We start from the raw sequence: 21,960 nt of genomic DNA on the forward strand, positions 1-21,960 counted from the left end.
AGATCACTATGTGGTGATTTTAGCTATACAGTGATCCCTCGCTATAACGCGGTTTACCTTTCACGGTTTCGCTACTTCACGGATTTGCATCGTGCATTGTGTTCTGATTGGCTAAAAAGTCATTCCGCTTCTTCTCTACCTGTGCGTCAATAACGTTGCAGTTTAATATGTAAATGTACGTAAAACAGCTTGACAAATTTACATTACGTACGTGCAAATTCTCTTGTAATTTCGAGTTTTGCCTATCACTATGTTCTTCTCCTGAACAAACACACCTGCACCGCGGGCTTCAAAAGAAGAAAACACTGCAGAGCGGAGTCAGGATGCAGCGGCTCAGTCTGAAGAGCAGTGAAATACACCTGAGTCACTATTTGTCCCACTGTACTTTGTATTTTTTTCATAATCATTTTTAATTTTCTCTCGTTTAATCCAATTACTCGGGTCGCGGTGGGCGGGGCTAATCTCCGCAATCTGTTCACATTGATGATTAAAATTATTATTTAACAGTACAGTACAGAAGTTATTTGTTGAAAAAAAATTGTTTCTAAAGTACTTTTATTTGTGAAACAAATGCTTGAGCCTGTAAAATGGTTTGTTCTTTCTTTTCAATGTTTAATAAAGTATTTAATTGTATAATAATTGTAAAAAAAAATAAATAAAGGTTTCTACTTCACGGATTTTGCCTATCACGGGTTCTTTTTGGAACGTAACCCCCGCCAAAAACAAGGGTATACTGTATTTCAGTTTCCAGAAACTGTTCGAAGGTCAGAGTTTGGTTTTTATCCAAGCAGAAACACATAAAACTTCACATCTGAGGGTGTTCCCTGCTGATCAGGTGCAGTTTTAGTTGTATTTATTCTATATTTGTGTCATTTGAGTGAGTCAGGAATCTTCTAGAAATGTCCTCAAATTACAAAGCATCTTAGAAGATTTGTTCTGGTTCCCAGTAGAGTCAGATGAGCCGGAGCAAGCAGTCCCAGTTTGATGGATGACGCACAGAGCGAGTGTAAAATAGGCGACTTGGGTTGGGAAGCGCTCAAACTGAGCGATGCTGCGCTGTGAGAAAATACGCTGAGACTTGATTTAAGCCTTTTCCCCAAAGCCTTAAGTATGAAAAAGGATGCATTATACATTCACTTTGATTTTACAGTTGCCTCAGTGTTGCACTCTACAACGGTTGTTTACAGGTGAATGAATTCAACACAACAGGCATATACAGTATATATGAAGTTCAGACTTTCAGTAGCTTGCACAGTTTCTCGCTGTGCCTGGACATCCTGCGAATGCGTTTGTTGATCTGCTTGGTATTCTAGCAGGCTCAGCGCACAAGTCAAGCATGGCAGATATGCCTGCACAAGTCATCACAAACCCCAGAGCAGAAGGTACGCCCTGACTGGGCACGGAAACAGAACATTTCACAGTCTGGCTTGAACACATGCTCCTCGCAGAGTCCGTGTGTGTGTGTGCGCATGAGTTTGAACGACCGAACGGGCGAGCACGGCCAGAACACGGTGTACATTTCTATTGATGTGTACACGCATTCATTTGCAAACATGCCCAGTCACGTCCCCTGCGTCTCCTCGCTTGGGTTTAGCTGCGGCTTCGCATCCCCGAGTCTTATCTTAACTCCGAAAAAGCTCCAAAACTAAGTTCCCATGACCGAGTTAAGACTCATAAAACCCCTTCCATTACAACCATTATGAAATAATTGCATCATTTTCATCGCCCCATAAAAAGCGTTCTCTTTGGTTGAACTCCGACAGATTCGGTCTCGCTGGGTCTTAATCAGCCCCGTCGAGTCAAAGTTCACCCTATTCCCAGTTGTACAGCGTCAAAGGCGAAATTCCCATAATGGACAAAGGCGTGGGAGGTAGTGAGGGCATAATATAGACAGACAGAAGAAAACAATGGGAAGAGATGCAGACAAACAGAGACGGAGCTCTCAGTGGCCTCGGTTCAAAGCTGACTGCTTGCCGGGTCTGTTTTAATGTTAATTCCACCAAACGGACAACAAGCGACGCTTCGCTTCTCTGGGCAATTAATCTTGCGCGAGCCAAGCAAAGAGAGATTTCACAGAGGGCTAAATAAGTCTGCATAATTTTTCTGAGCCAATTACAGTGACAAGACCAGGAGGGGAGAGGAGGAAGAAAGGGACGGAGGGAGACGAGGAAAGTCGGACAGAACGAGAGCGCGGGAGGAGGTTAAGGGAAGGAGAGGCACACGGGAGGAAGAGCACGGATGAATATATGTAACAGAACTGAGGCCGCGGCGGACGCCAATCTGGGTCAAATCCAGAACAGAAGAAAAGAATCAAGAATCAACACCAGATTGCCCACAATTCGCAAGTTCATCTGGCTTGTCAAAAAGAAAAAAAGACATCAATCGGGGTCACAAGACGAGTCGGTAGAGCTTCATGTCTGAGAGGAAAGGACGTGAAGCCTGACGCTCCGAGAGGCCGGCGCTCACAAAGAGCTTTTTTGGCTGCAGCGCTGAGCTTCGCTGTCAGTAATGCACTTACACTGACAGATAACCGTTATTATGGATGCTGTTAAAGCTGAATGATGTCGCTGACGGAGATATAAACGCATTTAAGGAGGCTTGTACAAAGAGATGATTGTGCCTCTTTGGGAAAAGCAGTTAAACCCGGAACAATTTCTTTTTTTAAACTGGGACATTTCAGGGGACGGGACGACGTATTCCACCTCCGTGAGGGACGTTCTATTATCCACAGATGTGTGTGTGAAAACGTTTGACCCCGGCCATCCACGTTTCATGAAAACGTATCCTCTGGAAATAACACCGGGCCTCCGGCTACAGGCGATGCTTTCTTTGGCGACCGCAATTACCGACACGTTTAGAGAACCAGCCGAGGAAAATCTGGGGTCGTTTGCAAGTTGCCACACGGCGTTCTAAATGATTCTGACAGCAAGTGCAAACACAACACTGAGGACAGCAATGTCATGATGAAAATCCCCCGACCAGGGGTCTGTGGGGGTCAGCGGTTTGCGTGTCTGGAAGGAAAGTCCAGAATAACGCTGTACAAACAGACAAAGGAGTACACCAGGAGAGGGGGTCTTGGTTTTAGATGCAGGGTGTGGTTGTGTGGATGGTTGCTATCGTGGGTTATGATGTTGCGAAGTTGAAGGCTTTTTAATGTGTTTTTGGTCACATCCAAGGAGAAAATAATGGAAGATAACAACATCGAAACTGCCGACAGGTTTATAAGAGAGGCTGGAAGCAGCAAATGTCTCAGTTATTGCTGAACTAGCCTCAGAATTGTTGTTTTCTGTGGACGGGCCGGCGCTATCGCAGCATGTGAGGAGTCGACTGAGCAGATCTGTGTGCTGGGAGTGACTCATCTTCCTTTAATCTCCTTCAGGACCCAAATTGTCAGCAGAAAAACCAAGTAAAGAACCATAAAAAGCACCGAACAACAGGGGGAAAACCTGACTGACGAATGTTTCATTGTGTCCCCAGTGTCTGCTGAAGCCACTCTTTCTCCTGTTTGTGTCCTGTTGAATCGGAGCTGAGGTTATAGCATTATAACAGATGTACGTGTGCATACATATGGAGCGAGCGAGTTGCCAAATATAGTCCGTCTACTTTCTGTCACTGTGCAGCCGCACACCTTTTTTTATTTCCGAGCATTAGTGTGCTTTGGTATATGTGAGAGTCTGCAGTGTGTCTGCTCTCTCCCCCGCTGTCCTGTCAGAGATTGCAGAGGTTATTTCATAAAGGTCCATCTCCCGGCCTGCCTCAGACCCAATCATCCCCCCAGCAAATCTCATTTACGCCAAACCCTGGGGACACTGCGGCCATTTCTGCTGCTAACTCTGTACTGCAAGCGCCTGCAGAGAGGCTCAGTTAAGCAGCGAAAACATGTTAGCGGGGGGATACTGCCTTTCCCATTACACAGATTCTCATCAAAATGTAGGCTTTACATCACTGCAGAGCTAAATCCAAATATGATCTTCCCAGGAACGCCTCCTTTATGCACACCCATGTGCATCTCCTCTCATCACTGCGGCTCGAACAATCTGCATATGTGACGTTTATGTTTGCAAAGGAAATGAAAGTTGTTCTTTAATAAGAGGTTCGGCTAAACGACGTGTCGGCTTATTGTGGCGTTGCCCACATCTGGCTGCCAAAATAAGAAGCGCTGGTTATGTGAACAGGCATAAGGAGACCTTGAAGGAAATCCACAGCGCATAAAAAAAGGTTTAGAGCGGAGCTGCACATAATGATTTTTTTTCCATTCATCTTATAAATCCGCTGGTCTGTAAACAGAGAAAATGACAAAAAATGCCCATGGCAGTTTCTCAGAGTCAGATCGGATGTCTTCAAATTGCTTTTTGTCTGACCTGCAGTCCAAAATGCCACAATTTCCTACTTACAAAGACATAAAGAAAGACAACCAGCACAACCTCACATTAAGGGAACTGGAAGCAGCGCACGTGTGGCATATCTGCCTGATAAATGAGCTCGGTAAATTAATTAATAACAAATGAGAGAAATTATTAATTAAACCTGTTAAAACTGGAGACACCTGTAAGTGGATTTACACGAGTCTGACTTTCCTGAGGCTATAAATCTCAGCCATCTCTCCCCCCCCAGCAGGTTAAAGTAAACACCGTGAACTGGATGCCAGCGGCTCAAGTGAAGTGACAAAAATCACAATGCTGCAAAACAGGATAAATCTTCCATCAATTCATCTCTTTCACAGAGTGATTAAAGACGCACATTACCTGCCTTAGATACGGAGTGAGGAGGGTGCGTTTGATGGCGAGTTGGCGCCTCCCTGCTGGGGGGGAGCAGCAGCAGAGAGGAGATGTGCGTCTGCTTGCATCAGAGTTGGATTTATCAGTGTCTCTGTTATGACGACCGAAGTTGTTAGAGAATGCTTCTGTGGATGTGTCCCTATCTGCCTTTGCATCATCTTCATCAGTGTCTCTGTTATGGCAACTCAAATCTGTGTGTGTGTGTGTGTGTGTGTGTGTGTGTGTGTGTGTGTGTGTGTGTGTGTGTGTGTTGGGGATGACGCTAACAGTGACTGAGCAGGTAGGGAGTTTAGCGTCCGGCACGCGGGTCCAGACTTACAGACCGCCGTCGGGGTTGATTAAACTTCAGTTGGCCTTTCAGCTGCAGGACCATCAAAGCACTCGGTTTCTAAGTGAAGATATAACAAAAAGATTTCCTCTCACACGTGACTTGATCTGTTAGCCAGAAAACCAGAGCATCTTTTTTTGGAGAGACGTCTCGGAATTAGATTTTGGAAATAGCGTTTTTATTTTTTTTTCCTTTAATTACACAGGCGCCGTTCCTCCACGACTGCAGCCCGAAAGCTCGCCAAATTCTGCTGGCGGCCATGTATTTCATGGGATCGGACCAGTGCGTGTGCATGTTTTAGGTGCTTGACCACAGATCATATACACGTCACATTTATTGCTGACCATTTTTAATGCACGCGCTACGGTTCTACAAACCTGAATGTATATTTCTGCTGTTCCTGGCAGTCATTTCCTTCCATCCCTTCTGTGCACATTACAAAAATCAATTAAAAAGACTCATGAAACTTGCTAGAATTATGTAATCCAGAACGTAAAACTCCAGATCTACAATCGTTTTGTGTGGAAGTGAATGAACAAAACAGCACGGGTTTGCAAAATGACCAGCTGCCATATAAAATATATCTGATTTGTAAGAAACGTGGAAAAGAGCAGAACTGTCACACTACAAACGAGGAGTTAAACTCGTCCCGCTTTCACACACACACACTCACTAACGCACACTTTACATCCCGCTCGCCTTTATTTACTCCACACATCAGACGATAACAGGATGTCTTGCCACTGGGGGTCAACTGCTGCTCGGAGGATTCAGAGGTTGTGTTTAGATCTGATAAAACAGAAAAGTAGAGCGGCTGGCTGCAAGTCAACAATCTGCTTATTTAACACTCATGCAGAGTTCCTGAGATCTCAAGAAGAGGAAGACACACACACACACACACACACACACACACACACACACACACACACACACACACACACACACACACACACACACACACACACACACACACACACACACACACACGTATGCTTCCCCGCACTGGCCAGCGCCAACTTGGCACTTGTTGATTAGCCATAATGGATTTAACATGCGCTGAGAGCCGAGAGGTACTAGCCTTTATCCCCACAGGCCTGTGAATGAATGAATGAATGAATGGCAGGATATCAGGACACTCCATCAAATCCTGCAGCCCCTCAACCTGCGGCTGCAGATAGCGTCGCTATCTGTTTAACCTGCCTATCAGGCAGAACGCCGTTGTGCGAGAAGTCTATTGTGGTTGCACTGACAGCGGTAAACACGGGAAAAGACGCCAGGGGATCCAGGCCGTGCCGACACGACACCCTCGTCTGAACAGCGCAGAATGAATGAAAAGCCCACTGCTAAAACCCTCATTTCATCAAGTTTCATCACTCAGCGGGCGACAAAACGAAATCTAGCTTTTAGTTTGTGTCTTTAGATCATCAGTAATATCAATTAATGTGTACTCTTCTTCAACTCATCACTGAAGGTGAACACAGGTGACGTCTTTAGTCACAACGCCTCACTTTAGAGAAGCCAGAACCATCAACTGTCTGACTGGCTAATCATTTCAGCTCTGCAGCGCAGAGCAACGAACGGAGCGGCGGCCTCGGCAGTTAGCAAGAACCGAAAGAAAGCATCGAATGTTTTCTGGGTTTTGTTTATTGGTTGATCAGATGCTCAGCATGTCCCGCTAACACATCAGGAAACAGGCAAACACAGATTTATTGATGAACACAGAAGTATATGTTCGGTGAAATGGTGAAGTTCATTCCTGGACATTTTTGCAGAGTAAAGCTGTCAGAGCTGTTCTCTAACAGCCGGCGGGTGATTGGCTGTCTGACCGCTTCACTGCTGAAGAACACGAATGAAAACCCAACAGTATGCAGACCACAACACACCTCCACAACACAAGGATGGAGTGCCGACATGCGAGACGACGGCGTGGCGAGCAGGGAGGTTGATTCGACTGGATCCCGATTCCCTGGGGTCAAAGAGTCTGTTGTGAGTGCAGCTTCTTCCTCGTTTCAAGGCCGGGTGCTTGGAGGAAGTCTTCATCAACATGTGTCTCTGTGTGTGTGCACTGTACATGCCGACTATATGTTTAAGTATGGATGCTTCCTAACACGCCACCATTATGGAGTTAGAGAAGAGTCCATCCAGCTCCTCTGTCCAGCTCTCAGCCTGTTTCTGGCTCATTACTTTTATCTTTTAGAGGAAATAGGGTTGGCAATATGACAAAATACACCCTGAGATGATATAAATTCAAATGTCAAAGATTTTCCTACACCATTAATAATGGATATAGCCCCCTCCTTTAGTATCTCTTTCAGAAATTGTATTAGACCATTGTGGGTATGTTATAAATCAGTGAGAGGGACTGGATTGACAGCACAATAAAGTACAGTACACTGACTTTTCAGGTATTTCAGTCACTGGATTAGCCAAAAACTGATGATATTTTATCAATAAAAGGTTCCTCGCTTGAGCTTTATCACAACACGAACTGATCACATCCTGCGACAGACAGATTTCATCATATCGCCTCCAACTCAAGCTGTTTTTACTGCTGTGCTAAAATGCAGCTACGACGTGAAGATCAATCAAGTACAATCTGCGCCTGCAGATCAGAGAAAGCAACTCATTTATTTATTCTGACTCTTAATTATTTGTGATGACTTCAGAGGCCGTCAAAGCACAGACAGTGGAAGGAAGTGACTGCACAAACAGTGCTGATCGCAACACAACATCCTGTTTATTCCTTTAACACCCACTTCCTGCCTGCATCCCTGCCACTTCCTGCAGTAGGAATTAAAATTCATCACCTTCCCAGTAAAATGACTGGGAAAATGGGGGCTGTAGGTTGGAACAGGGGGGAGACTGCAGCATCAATGAGATGCAGTGTAATCATGAGCTAGACTGTAACTAGAAATTCAATATCCTCATGTTGCATATCTTTAAACCAAGGTAATAAAAATGTACAGTCGTGGTACAATCACATTTCATTAATAATGTAAGAAAGAGATTGCATATGCTGTTTTATGCTCCTTGTGTGTCTCCTGTTGAACTCTGTCTCACACACACACACACACACGTCGTGTACATGTATATACACACACCCCCAAAGCAAGACACACAGACTCACACACAAACACACACACAAAATCACCTCCTTCCTGCCCTCCCTAACAAACGCTCTAAAAACCTTCCTAAAGCCGTGTAACAGCAACTACAGTCCCAGTGGGTGCAGAAATCACCCAGGGGAGCATGATGTAAGGCCTCAGAGCTTTAGAGACAAACTTCCTGTGCCCCCATGGCCCCCCCGATGTGAAAGACCGAAGCCTCAGCTTTGTTAAACCTGGAACCACACTGACCCCTGCTGGTGGAAGGAGGTAGTGACTGAGGCAGACTTCCTGCTGCCATCAGCTGAAAACTGCGTTTATAAAATTACTGTTATTAAGAGTCAGTGCCTAATGACAATGACATGGACACACTGCATGAATAAATACAGAACAAAAGGTTTTTAGATTTCCTCGACTGGGTGTGAACTTGTTCCCATCTGGTAATTTAAAACCTTTCGTTTTTTTTAATCTTTAATTTTTATTTCAGGAGTGCTAAAGCGAGTAAGTGGACCTTGAGTGGAAACTGTCAAATGCAGTTCAAGAAGGAGTTGTCGAGCTTGGTGCTAGAAATGGTCACCACGGCAACCGATGTAGTCTGTAGCTCTGAGCAGGGCTCTACAATATGACCTTCAATCTGTATTTCAATGGTCGCATTTATCTTGTCAGGTATAACTATAACTTAACACACTGGACTGTATTCCCTGATTGTGTTGTCTCACTTCTGATGCTTGTTTGAATTACTTTCTGCGGTATGAAGAGTAAAAGATTCAGGACTTCTGGACTGTGAGCTGATTGGCTGCAAAGACTCCTTCTTCAACCTAATTGGCTCCTGTTCTTCTCACTTAATTTTCATGGGATTCGGACAATTTAGTGGAAATCACAATATGAGTAAACTTAGAGATCGATAACATTGATAATTCAGTAAATTTGTTTTACTGCTCGGCTCAGCTCGGCTCTAAATTCTGACTTTCGTGATGGCAGTTTGGTTGAGATCTGTGTCGGCGTCTCGTATGCGTTGAAGCTTCGAGACAATGCAGCCAGAACACCCACTTTGGCAGAGTGAGAGTGGGGGTGTGTGAACCCGCCGCCACACACAAGCTGATGTGTGACACACACACACACACACACACACACACACACACACACACACACAAGCACAGAAATAGACACACACCATTTCCTGCCTGTGCAGGCTGTTCCCACAGACCACAGCTGGGCTGGCTGAGTCACTGTGGTGAGAACCCCTGTGGCCGTGTGTGTGTGTGTGTATTTTGGGTAGAAGACAGGGAGAATGAAAGAGCATGTTTGAGTAGTTAATTGACACTGTGTTAGTCTCATTATTTCTCATTATGTCTCCACACAGCTTTTGGATGAGTGGGGACAATTATTCCGAATTAAAATCAGTAAAGTCAGTTTTCCAGAGCGGATCTCTTGAACGGCCGGGCCGAAAGTCTCGCTTTTGACAAGCCTGTGAGCAAGGCACCACAGTTTCTATACAGGGTATCTCCCAGTGTTCAGTTTGTAAGTTTCAGTGTGAAGAAAAGGGATGCTGAGTGAAGCTTGGACATGTTTTGCTCACACAAGAAGTGTTTTTTGGCCCAAACTAACACGTGGATCTCGGTTTCAGGGGCTGAAACACTAAAAGCATGAACCTGAAGAAAGAGTTTCTCTTCATGGATGTTTCCTATAAACAGCAGATAAAAAAAAATAAACAAGCACATTACAAACACTAACGTCCTATAAACCTGTTAATCCAGAACCACCGACCTGGACTTCATTGTGTCACTGAAAACTGATGCACCAGCAGATCATCAGCCGCCTTCCTGGCAGCGCTCGTTAATGAATCACACAACTGTAATTAAAATTCGCCTCGATCAGGCCGGCACGGTCAGCCGCGGCGCGGAATCAGAAGTGCCGCTGCCGTCGTGAGCGCCCACGCAGAGTTTTCAGCTGATGTTTTGCATGAATGGCCTCCGCTGGTCATCGCTCCAACCCTCAGCACCAAAGCCTGACCAGCAAAACAAACCAACCGCCAGCCCCCGCTGGGTCAGGCCCATCAGCTGAGAGCACACGCTGCAGTATCGCTGTCTGTGTTTGTCTCTGTGGTTCAGCAGCTGCAGTTAGCAGTTAGTCTGCCAAAAACAGAAGACCCGACCATTTTCTTCAGCCTGACTCTGATTCCGAGCCCGGGGGAGCTAGGCTGACCCGCAGCACCCTCCTCCGACCAAAACGAAAACTGAAAGAGTGATAAACACTAAATAAGTCAAAGCTGATGAGACTTTTCCAGCTAATTAACTTGAGGACTGTGTCAAACTGTCTGATTAAAGCTGCTGCAGCACCCAGGAGTGGGCAGGAAGGAGGAGTCAGCAGGTTTCTGGAGGCTGCTGAGTCAAACACCAGCACAACACTGAAAACAAAGTGGGAACGCTCCTTTTGTTGTTCCAGTTAACATTAATAAACTGTGCTTTCACAGTTAAAGACAGAGAGAATGGCATCAGAGCACAATGCACTGACACAACACTGCCACAAGAGGGCAGAAGAAGTCCTCCGTATTTAATCTTCTTCTGCATCCTGATGGTTGAAGCTTTTTATTTGAGGAGTATTTCAGAGCCAAAGGCATAAAAGCAGACTTCAGCCTCAAAACCTGGCAGATTGATTTATTTCAGATGGTCTGAAGTGAGTCGGAAAATCAAAGTTTAAAATAATTATCCTGTTTAGGCCCAAGTCAAGAGCAGCATGGATCGGCCAATTACTTCACGGCGACTTGACAAAAACATCTGGATTCAACATTTTTCTGCAAAATATGCAGCGAGGCTCAAAAGAAGGAAGAAGAAAAAAATCACAGATGCAGCGAGGGAGGAGAGGAAGAGGAGGGAGAGATGAATGGAGGAAAGATAAGAGGGAAGATAATAGATAGACAAGGAGAGGAGGGGGAGCCCTAATCTCATTAACACACACACACACACACACACACACACACACTACATCTGCTGCGAGCTGCTGTAATCCTGAGACTCCTGTTGACTCCTCAAACATCGTCTTTGTCTCCTTCTGACACTTTTCTCGGCACAATTAAGATAAAACGCCTGAAGCCAAAACAAATCCGGTGAACCTCCACTTCTCTGTGGCTCCGTGAGTAAAAACACAAACGGCTTTCAGAGGAAAACTTTTATCATCTGCAGCTCTTTCTTCTCATCATTGCTGCATCCTGGATGAGTCGTTGTAAGGCTCTCCTTCATCGCTCAAGTCCAAACGTCCTTTTCTGTATTTTATTTTGAAAAACTATTTCACCTGCTTTATCACTGAGAAACAAATTAGAGAAGCCGTTAGCTTAGTGTGAAGAAAACTGTTCGCTATTAGCACAAAAAAGGTGAACTTAAGCAAGAATTTCCTTGGCTTAAACACTTAAATCTTTAATCAGTTGAATCTTTGCTCAATCGTTTCAGCTTAACACCCCAACTACAAGAGTTCCCCGTTATTTTGGCTGCGTCCATATTTAGCTGCCATGCTGAAAGCTGCTGCCGGTGGTAAATGAGCTTGCATTTCTAATAGGCGGCGTTGCACTAATATTGGTGCGGGACACTGGAACCGATCTGAGCTAAAAACGAGGCGTTGCTATCCTGAGAATGTCCCAGGTATTTTTTGCCGGGTGCCAACCAACACCAGCAATATATATGGAAGCTGTATCAGGATTAATATGCTGAACATTAACTGATTTGAAGAGCAAACTACCCTGGATCTGCGATCCAGCTCTGCTATCAGGACTAAAAGTCCACCTGATCATAAGAACGCTCACATCACAAGGCTTCATTCGTCCTTGTCCATGTAAGGTGCTCTCAGGCTCAGAGGTGTTGTGGGTTCTCTGGTCGATGAGCCCTGACCGGTGCAGAGCCGGGGGGAGGCAGGGGAGTGAAGACGCCTCACCCTGTTACCACACAAGGAGACGACAGCCTGCGACGGTTACCTCACCGCTAACCTGTGTGTTTACGGGCACGGTGGGTCAATGTGGGCCCGACAGGAGCTGCTGTTGTGCAAGAGGAGCCACAACTCAAAACCAAAGGAACACATGCGGCAGAGGGCACACACACACACACACACACACACACACACACACACACACACACACACACACACACACACACACACACACACACACACACACACACACACCTGAGTAATTGTGACTCAGGGTTTGTCTGGGTGACAATTACTCAAGGTGAATTGCTGAGGCGGCTTAAGCCACAGTGAGTAATCACCCCACAGAGCACCTTAAATAACATTTGGGGTAACACTAATTACAGGTGTCATGATTCTCTAAAGATTTTCTGGAAACCGACACAAGACTTTAATTTCTTGGACAGTTTCCTGTAAAGGGTTGTGTCGTTTGGGGCCATTTGTAGGGAAAAAGCGCTCACTTGATGTAATACTGATTCATTCCAACATTAAGTACCTAAAGTCACCTTTTCTTCACACACACACACACACACACACACACACACTCGTGCACATGTTGCTGTCTTTGTTCCACGTTGCAGCAGCTGCTCTGCTTCCTGATGCTGAGCAGAAGCTCTTCTCACCGTTCAGTCACGCTGTTCTGGTGAGCATCATTTCATACAGGATCACAGCTCTGTACGGAAACTCACTGGGAAAGCTGGAAGCTCAAATTGCTGCTCCAAAAATCACGCGTGTTAGGAATCTCCCAGCCCCTCAGATGATCTATGAGCAGTGTGCTGGACAGGCCCTGAAGACAGTCCTGAAGACAAGTCCTGAAGACAAGTCCTTACTTGGATCCAGCGCAGGTTCTTCACTGTGACATCAAACTATTTCCCTCTGGGGAAGGTATAAAGCATCGTCCAGGAAATATTAAAAAAAAAAGTGATGTTTAATTAAATTATGGCTAATTCAGACAACTAAAGCATCATATTAGCTTCACCGACCTCTTTTTCTTGTGTCTCTACAAAGGTATCATCCCTTGCAGCTAGTATGGAGAGCTTAAACGTACAGGCGCATATGACGTATAATGTGAGTATTTTATTCAGGAAGGCTTTTAAAAATCCAAGTATATTAAACTATACAATAACCGTTTCCAAAAAAGTTGCTTGACCTCATCAGCTTCATTCATTTTTGTGAACATCTGCTTATTCTGAATGTGATGCAGCAACACGTTTCAAACAGGAGCAACAAAAGCTCCTGTTGTGTTTTTCCAGTCATATTGATTATTGAGTTTTTTCTAGGAACTTTCTCTTTAAATCAACAGTTGCTTTCTGAATCTTTTTTTAAAAACCTCAAATATACAAGCGGGTAGTTATTATGTGTCCAGATTCAGACCATTATCTCTACTTTCCCTATAATTAGAAGCAAATTCTTTTGGAAATTATTTGAAAATTACAGACCCATAAATTAAAGCCTTAACTCATTATGTGTGCTGCTTGGTCAAATGTGAATGCACCGTATGTGTGCGTGTTTGAATATTCTCTTGCTGTGATGCAGTCGTCACAGCAACCAGCACCAACAAGGGACACGGTCACACGTCCTTTTTACCCATGAGCCCTGTGGGAGGCTCATCAGCGGGGTGAGTGCTGCCGGTCGCGGAGCCGGGCCGTTCGAACGGCAGCAGAAACGCACGTCAATATTTTCTGCAACATTTCTTCACGTGTTTGAACACATGCAGCTATTTTAGAAATGAATTCTGCCCCAAACAGGCTGAAATGATTTACAAAGAAGGAGAGAGGAAGGGCTTGTTCGGACAAAAATATTCACCTTAAAACTGATGGTGAGGCAATTAAGTGTCATCAATCTCATGTTTTGTGGGGATTGGATATAATTAATCATCTGAAAGACTGTTTATGTTGCTGATTTGATGATACTCAGCAATAAAAACAGTCTTGGTTCATCAAGCGCCCTCCAGAAATGATACGAGGGCTTGTTGATAGACGTTACGACGCCATTGTTGTGCGAACAAACACACGCGGTGCTTCAGGGCGAAGATAAGCACACATATGAATGAACGATGAATCAGATTTTATAAAAGCCTTCACAGAGAACATAAATCCTGCATCGCTGTGTCTCTGTGTGGATTGTTTATGTGTCGTCTCATAGTCTCCTCTGCTTCCCCCTGAACACACCATAAAGACTGTGTGTGTGTCCTGTTAAGACGAGAGCCGGAGCAATCAAACAGCCTGCCTTTCCACTGCTCCCGTTAGGGGGTGTTCACATCAATCAATTAGTGAAAAAAGACAAGCACAATCGTGTCTTTCATGTCTTTGACCAGGCAAGTCCAGACTTATTCCATAAAGGCTGCAACCAATCAAGAAGCGGCCTGATTCGACCAATTAACTGTTTAATTAACTGAATATCTCTGTGTTTTGGAGACATCACCGTGCTCTCTGGGAATTTGTCATGGGTGTTTTTACTCTTTTCTGATTTGCAGATAAGGAAAATGATGAGTAGTCGCAGCCACGGTCGAGACTCAGCGCATGCACAGTGCATGTACACGCAGCACATCCAGTGTCCGTCCATCTTCGACCGTCCCGTCCTCTGTCTGCCTCTCAGATGGAAGTTTCTGTGTCACCCAGGCTGAGTCTGGTATAAAGTTGTCATCTTGTTCTCATTAGGAGGCTGGAGAGAGGGAAGAAGAAATGGGAGGAGGGGGAGGAGGAGGAGGAGGAGGAGGAGGGCTCGCCTGGAATAAATGAGGTCATCACAAACACTCAGGAAGATCTGGAGGAGGGGGTCGGCCGGGTGTGGTTTGGTGAAAGAAAGACGTCCCTTCGTTCGTGTCACAGTGAAAGACAAGAATGGAAATTACTCCGTTTATGGACACATATTCTGCGGCATTCCCTTTGCAGCTCTCTGGAATGCTTTTCCTGGTTCAAAAAAACAAAACAAAACAGGAAGTGCACAGGAAGTGATGCACTTTGTGTCCACAGCAGCAGATAGAAGAACAGGATGGAGGCACCGTGACAGACGAACGAGCGCCAACGCACCGGCTGCTGCTGGCTGATACGACTTCTGCTTTAACCAGCACATGTTTTGGCTGACCTCTCATCCATCCCAACCATGTTGCTGTTGGAGGAGTTCCACACAGGCACTGATCCAGGCCAATATCCTTCTCACAACAGCACTATCTATGGTATCTATCTCTCTCTCTAGGAGGCTTTAAAAAGAGGCTGCGGCTGCGTTTCCTTCTATAGCTTGCTGTGTTTCGCCAGGTGAAATTATGACAATCGGGCTCAGGTGACACCAAATAAAGGCACCGAGATGCTTGAAAATACAATTCTGGCTCCTCTGTTTCAAGACAAATGCAGTGCTGTTCATAATCTAGACAAAGTGGGAGATGGCATCCCCAAAACACAAGGAATTATGGGTTTAAGGACGCCTATGTTCGTATCTGAAAGCCAACAGATGATCATGCTTGGTCGATGAAATGAAGCGAGAGTCTTGTCTTCACATAAAGAAATAGTCACACTCAAAATACTCTATCTTCCCGAAAGCAATAGTTGAAAATCTGAGAAAAATCTCCATATTCAGCATCAGTCAGCGTCTCCAGTAACAGATTCAGTTTCACAGCATCTCTGTGTGTCTGCACGCACGCTCGGAAAATCAATACCAGCAACAGACACAACAAATGGGCCCGACGCAGAGACACGAGATCAATGCATGTAAACGCTGGAGGTCAGCTGAAACAGGCTCAAGACTGTGGGTGAGGATGATGATGTGCTGCAGTGATTTCCTGGCAGCTCGCGCCCTGTGCGTGCTGGGGGAGTCTCCAGCCAGCAGCCACCTTCCACGGGACAGACGTGCGACGGACGCAAAGACGAAATCTCCCTCATCTGTTGCTACTCGAATACTGGCGGATGTTTGCAGCTCGCGTGATAAAAAGTGCGTGAAATCTCAATTTAATGCTCCCCGCAGAGTTTTAATTTCTTGTTTGATCGGATAGTTTTGGATTGAATCGTCATTAATAACTTCAGACAGGCTGTGTTTGACTGGCTGTGTGGTCGCTTTCGTTCAGACGTTTAAGATTCGAGAACTTTGGCCTCTTGGCCACGTTTCAACACACAAATATGCGACTGGCAGCCCGTCCGTCTGTGACAGGACAGACAGACGACTGAAGGAATCATTTTAAGAAACTCCTCTGGGTTTATTTAACCTTGTGGCCCCTCCTGTCCGTCTGTCTGTCCGTCCGTCTCCTGCACTGAGAGACGCGTCTATATTTAGCTCGGACCAGGATACCGTCTGGATCAAGAGTAAACACACACGCAAACAAGAAAACGCAACACGAGAAATGCAAAGCTGAGAATATAAATAAGTCTTCTCTGCCCGTCGACAACAAACACAGACGCAAACAAGCAGATGGGAAATAGACGGTGACCTGAAGACTCGCTTAAATAACTTATATATGGATAAATATTATATGTGTTCAAAGTGTTTAAAGTGTAACAGCAAACAAACAGTTAACCAAATATGATCAGTCTTAACAAAGACACACACACACACACACACACACACACACACACAGCTAAAAATTCAGCATGTCTGTCACATACACACCCAGGCACCAGCTGACCGGGGCCAGACTTGTCAGTGATGGAGGGGCGGCGGGTGCAGCTGTGCGGCACACCCTGACGACGCGCACACACACACACGCACACACACACAGAGGAATGTGGCGATGGCACAGTCCAGGTGTCATCATTCTCGGCCATCGCTGAAGGAGTGTATGTGGGGACGAGCCTGTCACTGGACACCTGGGGTATGTCAGGGTACTTCTGGCTCTGTGTGTGTGTGTGTGTGTGTGTGTGTGTGTCAGAGTGAACAGAGTGTATGACAGAAGATGGCAAAAATGTGTGTGCCGTTGTGTGTATGTGTGCATGAATGTGTTCGTGCTCTGGCAAATTCAGTGAGTCAACGTGTGTGTGTGTGTGTGTGTGTGTGTGTGTGTAATTGAGCTGGGAAGTGTGTGTGCATATTTGCCAGAGAGTAGCGAGCACTAACCTTGGCCCCACTACCCCTGGACATTAGACAACACAGAATAAAGAATCGGCCTTTCAAAGGGATAAAAAACACTTTTTACTGCAAACTTTGAAATACCACATTAACCGTACCTGCAGGTGTTGATTCTACTGATTCTTACAGACCCAGAAGAACTCAGAACCCTTATTTTTTTTACTCAAACCAATGTGCAAACACAATTCATGCATTAAATCTGTTAAATAAACGTGCATCAGTGAATCTTCAGTCGTGACCAGAAGCTGCATTACCATGTGTAATTTAAGACTCTCTATCAATAAAGTTGTCACAAATCTTTCAATCTGACGTTTCAGCTCGCCCAATCAGATCAAACCACCTTGCGCCTCATGACTAAATTCTCATTGGTTTAAACATCAGTATAAGAGCATGAGCCATCTTCCCATGATAGCGAGAAAAGAGCAGGTATTCCACTCAGGTGTCTCGCTGTGCAGGTATGATGCTGGCTGACACCTAATGGAACGATGCTCATACCACAGCACAAAGCTGAATGCCTGTTGCTATGGTTACCTGCTGTATAATATACCTCACACACTTATTCGGGAAAGTGCTGACCAGAAGTATTTTCAAGCTGTCAACTAACATGATTTTAACAGACACCTGTCAGCCAATCAGGGACAAGTTTCCTCATGGCCTCCGCATGATGACCATCAACAGACCTGATGCAGATCCACCTGCCGGAGCGCGGCCGAGGTTAATAAAGGTTAAGTGTATGTATGAAAGGCAGCCGGCTCGCTTAGTGTGAGAGACAGGAAAGAAACGAAGAAGCTGAGGGAAGGAAGATGAACGGATGGAAATATGGCATCTGGAAAAACATTCGGAGGCGAGCCGCCGCTTTTCCTGGCCCGCGATGACACGCAGCGTATCCACGCAACTGACACACGCTTAACTCCGTTTTAACAGATGCAGCAGGCGGCAAAACACACACACTTAGCACTAAAAATGTACAGTATATGCTTGCGGCCCCGAGAGGAGCGCGACATGCAGCCTGAGTGTTTCGCTCCAGTGCAAGCTAATAAAAGTGTCCTTGTGTGATGGGCCAGCCATTCCTTCCAGTCTTTAAAAAGCTCCTGTGGAATGGCAGGGATGAGTCACGGCTGCCAGGAGACCACCAGTCATGTTTAAGCTCCATCTCTCCCTCGACTCTCAGGCCGAGCAACGTCCGTTAATGTGAAAAAGCATCCGATTCTGGCTTCCATCCGTCTACTGCGCACATAGAAGCATAAAAAAAACGGACCTCTTGTTGTTGATTAACAGCTGATGTAAAATCATCAACTTCGCAGACATGCTCGTGTGCATCTGAGGATGTGTGGAAGTCGCTTCTGGTGCCGTTTCTTAGCCTTGCTTTTGGAAATGGGGTCATAATTACAGGTTGCAGGAGATTTCCAAGACTGCGGATGATATTTGAGGACAAATAATTAATTTCAAAGCTGCTAAAGCCACTTTTCTGTTGTTGTATAGTGACACTGTTCATGTTGCTTCAACTCTGATGTTTCTTTCTGCTTCCCAACACACACAGACACACACAAACACACACCCGCGTGGACAAAAGCTGCTTTAACCCAATCACATTCATTCATTTGATTTTGGTGGACACAATAGCAGAAGAGCCTGGCTTAATTTCATTTGTGCCACAACAGCAGCTGTGCTTAGCATCACCAAACAGCGACATGTCGCTGAGGTCAGAGGTCAGGAAGCAAACGCACTTCTGGACATTTACAGGCACACACACACACACACACACACACAGAAGCTGGATTCATTTTCACAGCTGCTCGCATGCCTGTCCACATGCACACACACACACTCAGAGGCAGCCACACAGCTGTGCTTCTCAGCAGAAACAAACAGTGAACTCACACTGGGATTCTCTCACACACTCTTAAACACACACACACACACACACACACAGAGCAGGGATGTGGGCCAGCAGAGGCCATGAACTGTGGCTCAGAGCCCCACTTTCCACTGTGTGCTCCTCTGGCTCGAGCGGACTGCAAACACTCCGTGCTGAGCTCCACGGTGGGATTTAAAGAGGAGTCAGTTTGCTGCCCATCAGTCAGCTCCGCTGCCACAGCTCCCTCGCCGCCGCTGGCCGAGGCTGCGCCGAAGACCTTCCGTTGGGATAAAATGCCTCTCTGGGCTTCAGGCAGTGACAGATCGAGACCTCTGCAGTCAGTTTTGCAGAGCGTCAAGCACCGCTGGCTTTAGTTGGACCGTATCAGCGATCATTCAGTCCATTGAGCATTTTGAATCAACAGTGAGGCGGTCGAGGAAAAAGCGACTTCACGAATGCAAAACAGAACTTCACATTGCTGACGAACCTCTTTGTCTGCTTTTGACGGTTCTCATTTATTTTTTACTTCAAAAAAATCAATACAGCACCCGATAAGTCCAGTACATTTTAATCTGCACTGACAGACACACACCAGCTCGGTGCTGCGTTCCTTCACCGCTTCACCGTACGTCACCTGAATGGCTGCTGGTTACATGGCAGGAATCATAACTCCAAATCAACTTATTGCCACAGATTCTGCCTACATTTCAATTCCACAATAACTTCCCAATGTGGCAAGATAATCAGACGAGGATGAGATCTTAATCACTGAACAAGGAGCAAAGCAAGATGGGATTGAAACGAAGCCAACGCCACGCTTCCTCCGACCGTTAATGACTTCATCCTGTGGAGCTCCAGCGGGCGGAGGAAACGTATCCAGTGCAGCACAAGTCTGAAGGATGCTCGGCTTTTATTGTTCTTTGATAAGATATTCCCTGATCTAACAGAGTCAAAACACAAGTCATTTCCCTGCACACCTGAATGTGTGTGTGTTTGAATAAAAGTGACGATCTCCTGCACATTTTCTCATCTTTAGGAACTTTTTCTTAACACAAGTTGTATTTTTGATCTAATATGTCGGCCAAATGTTTGTGGTTCTCTGATTTGGGTGAAGAAGGTCGATAAGATGGAACCACCTGCAATATGAAACTAGATGAGTGGCACAGCTTCACTGATCAAACTCTGAAAATAGAAAGATTTGCTCATTTCATTCAGCTTCTATGATCTGTATGATCTGTAAGTGCTTTGACTGGATGTTTATCTGTGCAGAATGATGATCTGCAGAGCGTGATACTAGAAGGCTGTTTTCACATTCATTCATTCTTTTAAAAGTATTGATGATTAAACTGTGCAGAGGACCAAATCATCCAGGGGTCAGTTTGGTGTCAAAGCAGCGAGACAGGTTTTGGATTTGTGTGAGCGAGGCTGAAAGGTTGTCATGTTAGAAATGTTCACGTTCTCTGTGGAAAATGGCCGTCGGGCATCGGAGTGAGGGGAACAGAGAGGAGAGAGTGACGTGAACAGATAGCACGATAACAGCTCGTCAGGGGGGTGCACACCTACAGACACTCGTTGACACGCATGCAGATGCACGCTCGCACCTGCAGGCCGAGACACACGAGGCTGCGTTCGCCACCAACAGCATAACACACCCTTCAAGCTCAACGCTACCTCAGAAGGCAGAGGTGAAGCATATCTCACACACTTCAACTAGAAATTCTTACGTAAATCCAAGTTTTGCTCGAATTATGTTTCACATTAAGTCCTTGAAAATGTGACAAAGACTCTGTCCAGCTGCAGAATTTTACTTTAATGGACCAAATCACCAGGAACCAGCGTCTGCTCAGATTTTCTGTCATCAGGCACTGTCAAATTAACTGCATAGCAGTGGTACTGTATAATTACTGTAATCTAATGAGAGTGTAGCTGAGAGGACTGGAGTGGCGTGCCAGTGCTACTGTTTCACAAAGAACCAGTCCCAACAGGATCCCTCTCCTTCCATAATACCGGTTTTCTCTTTTAACCTGCAGAAAGAAACGAGCATGATGAAAGTCACTTTTCCTGTCATTCTGTAACTGCTAACGGTTTAGTCTATAAACTATTAGCAATGTTTAGGGATGTTTGAGTTGTTTTGGCACTGAAGAGCAGCTTCCACTTCCTGTTCTCTGACATAAAGCAACAAAGCAAACGTCCCTCCTAATCCGACCTGCCGCCTTCAGGTGGAAACGCAGCCCTCTCGGCGATCATCTGATTTTTGTTTCACTCGATGCAGAAATGCTACACACACTTTGACACCGTTCAGTCTCCGCGGGGAAAGGAGTGAAATATCTAACCAGAGTAGAGAACGTGACCTGTGACCTGCGACCTCCTGCCTGCAGTCAGGATGAGCCTCTTAAACTGTACCTGAGGCCATGGATGAACCCCACCGTGAGAAAGTATGACAGCTGTTTGACACTGACAAGTTCAAGGCCTGAAGTCAGAAAAGCAACGTCTCACTAATTTCCAAAGTAATGCAAAAACAAAAGCACTTCAGAGACCACATCTCAGTCCTTCACTTCTAGTTAACGCTGTATTATTTTACCTGAGCCGCAGTCTTCGGACAGAATCTACAGAAATGTATAATTCCAGTATAAAGTGAGACATGTCGTCTCACAGTAAACACTCACTGTGTGTTCAGGTTGTACGCCAGTTTCACTGATTGTGTTGTCATTTTTCTGATCTACGTGGCATGAAATTCAAAAGCTGTAAACTTATTATCAAAATTGTTCATGAGGGATGAATTTTATCAGCTTTTATCTGGTTTACAGGTGAATGAACTGGTGGCGTGGGTGCTATAAATAGCCTCAGCCGCGCATAATGACAGCTACTCCGGTGCTGTTGGAG

At 45.5% G+C, this 21,960-nt stretch overlaps 1 protein-coding gene across 7 annotated transcripts in view; it reads right to left on the reverse strand.

The window, feature by feature from the left end:
- The window catches only part of LOC121614432 (partitioning defective 3 homolog), a 220,602-nt gene that overhangs the window by 162,294 nt on the left and 36,348 nt on the right, over nucleotides 1-21,960 (reverse strand). The gene's annotated exons all lie outside the window — the stretch shown is intronic.

This window comes from Chelmon rostratus, chromosome 12 (genome assembly GCF_017976325.1).
Source record: "Chelmon rostratus isolate fCheRos1 chromosome 12, fCheRos1.pri, whole genome shotgun sequence".
Taxonomy (NCBI): domain Eukaryota; kingdom Metazoa; phylum Chordata; class Actinopteri; order Chaetodontiformes; family Chaetodontidae; genus Chelmon; species Chelmon rostratus.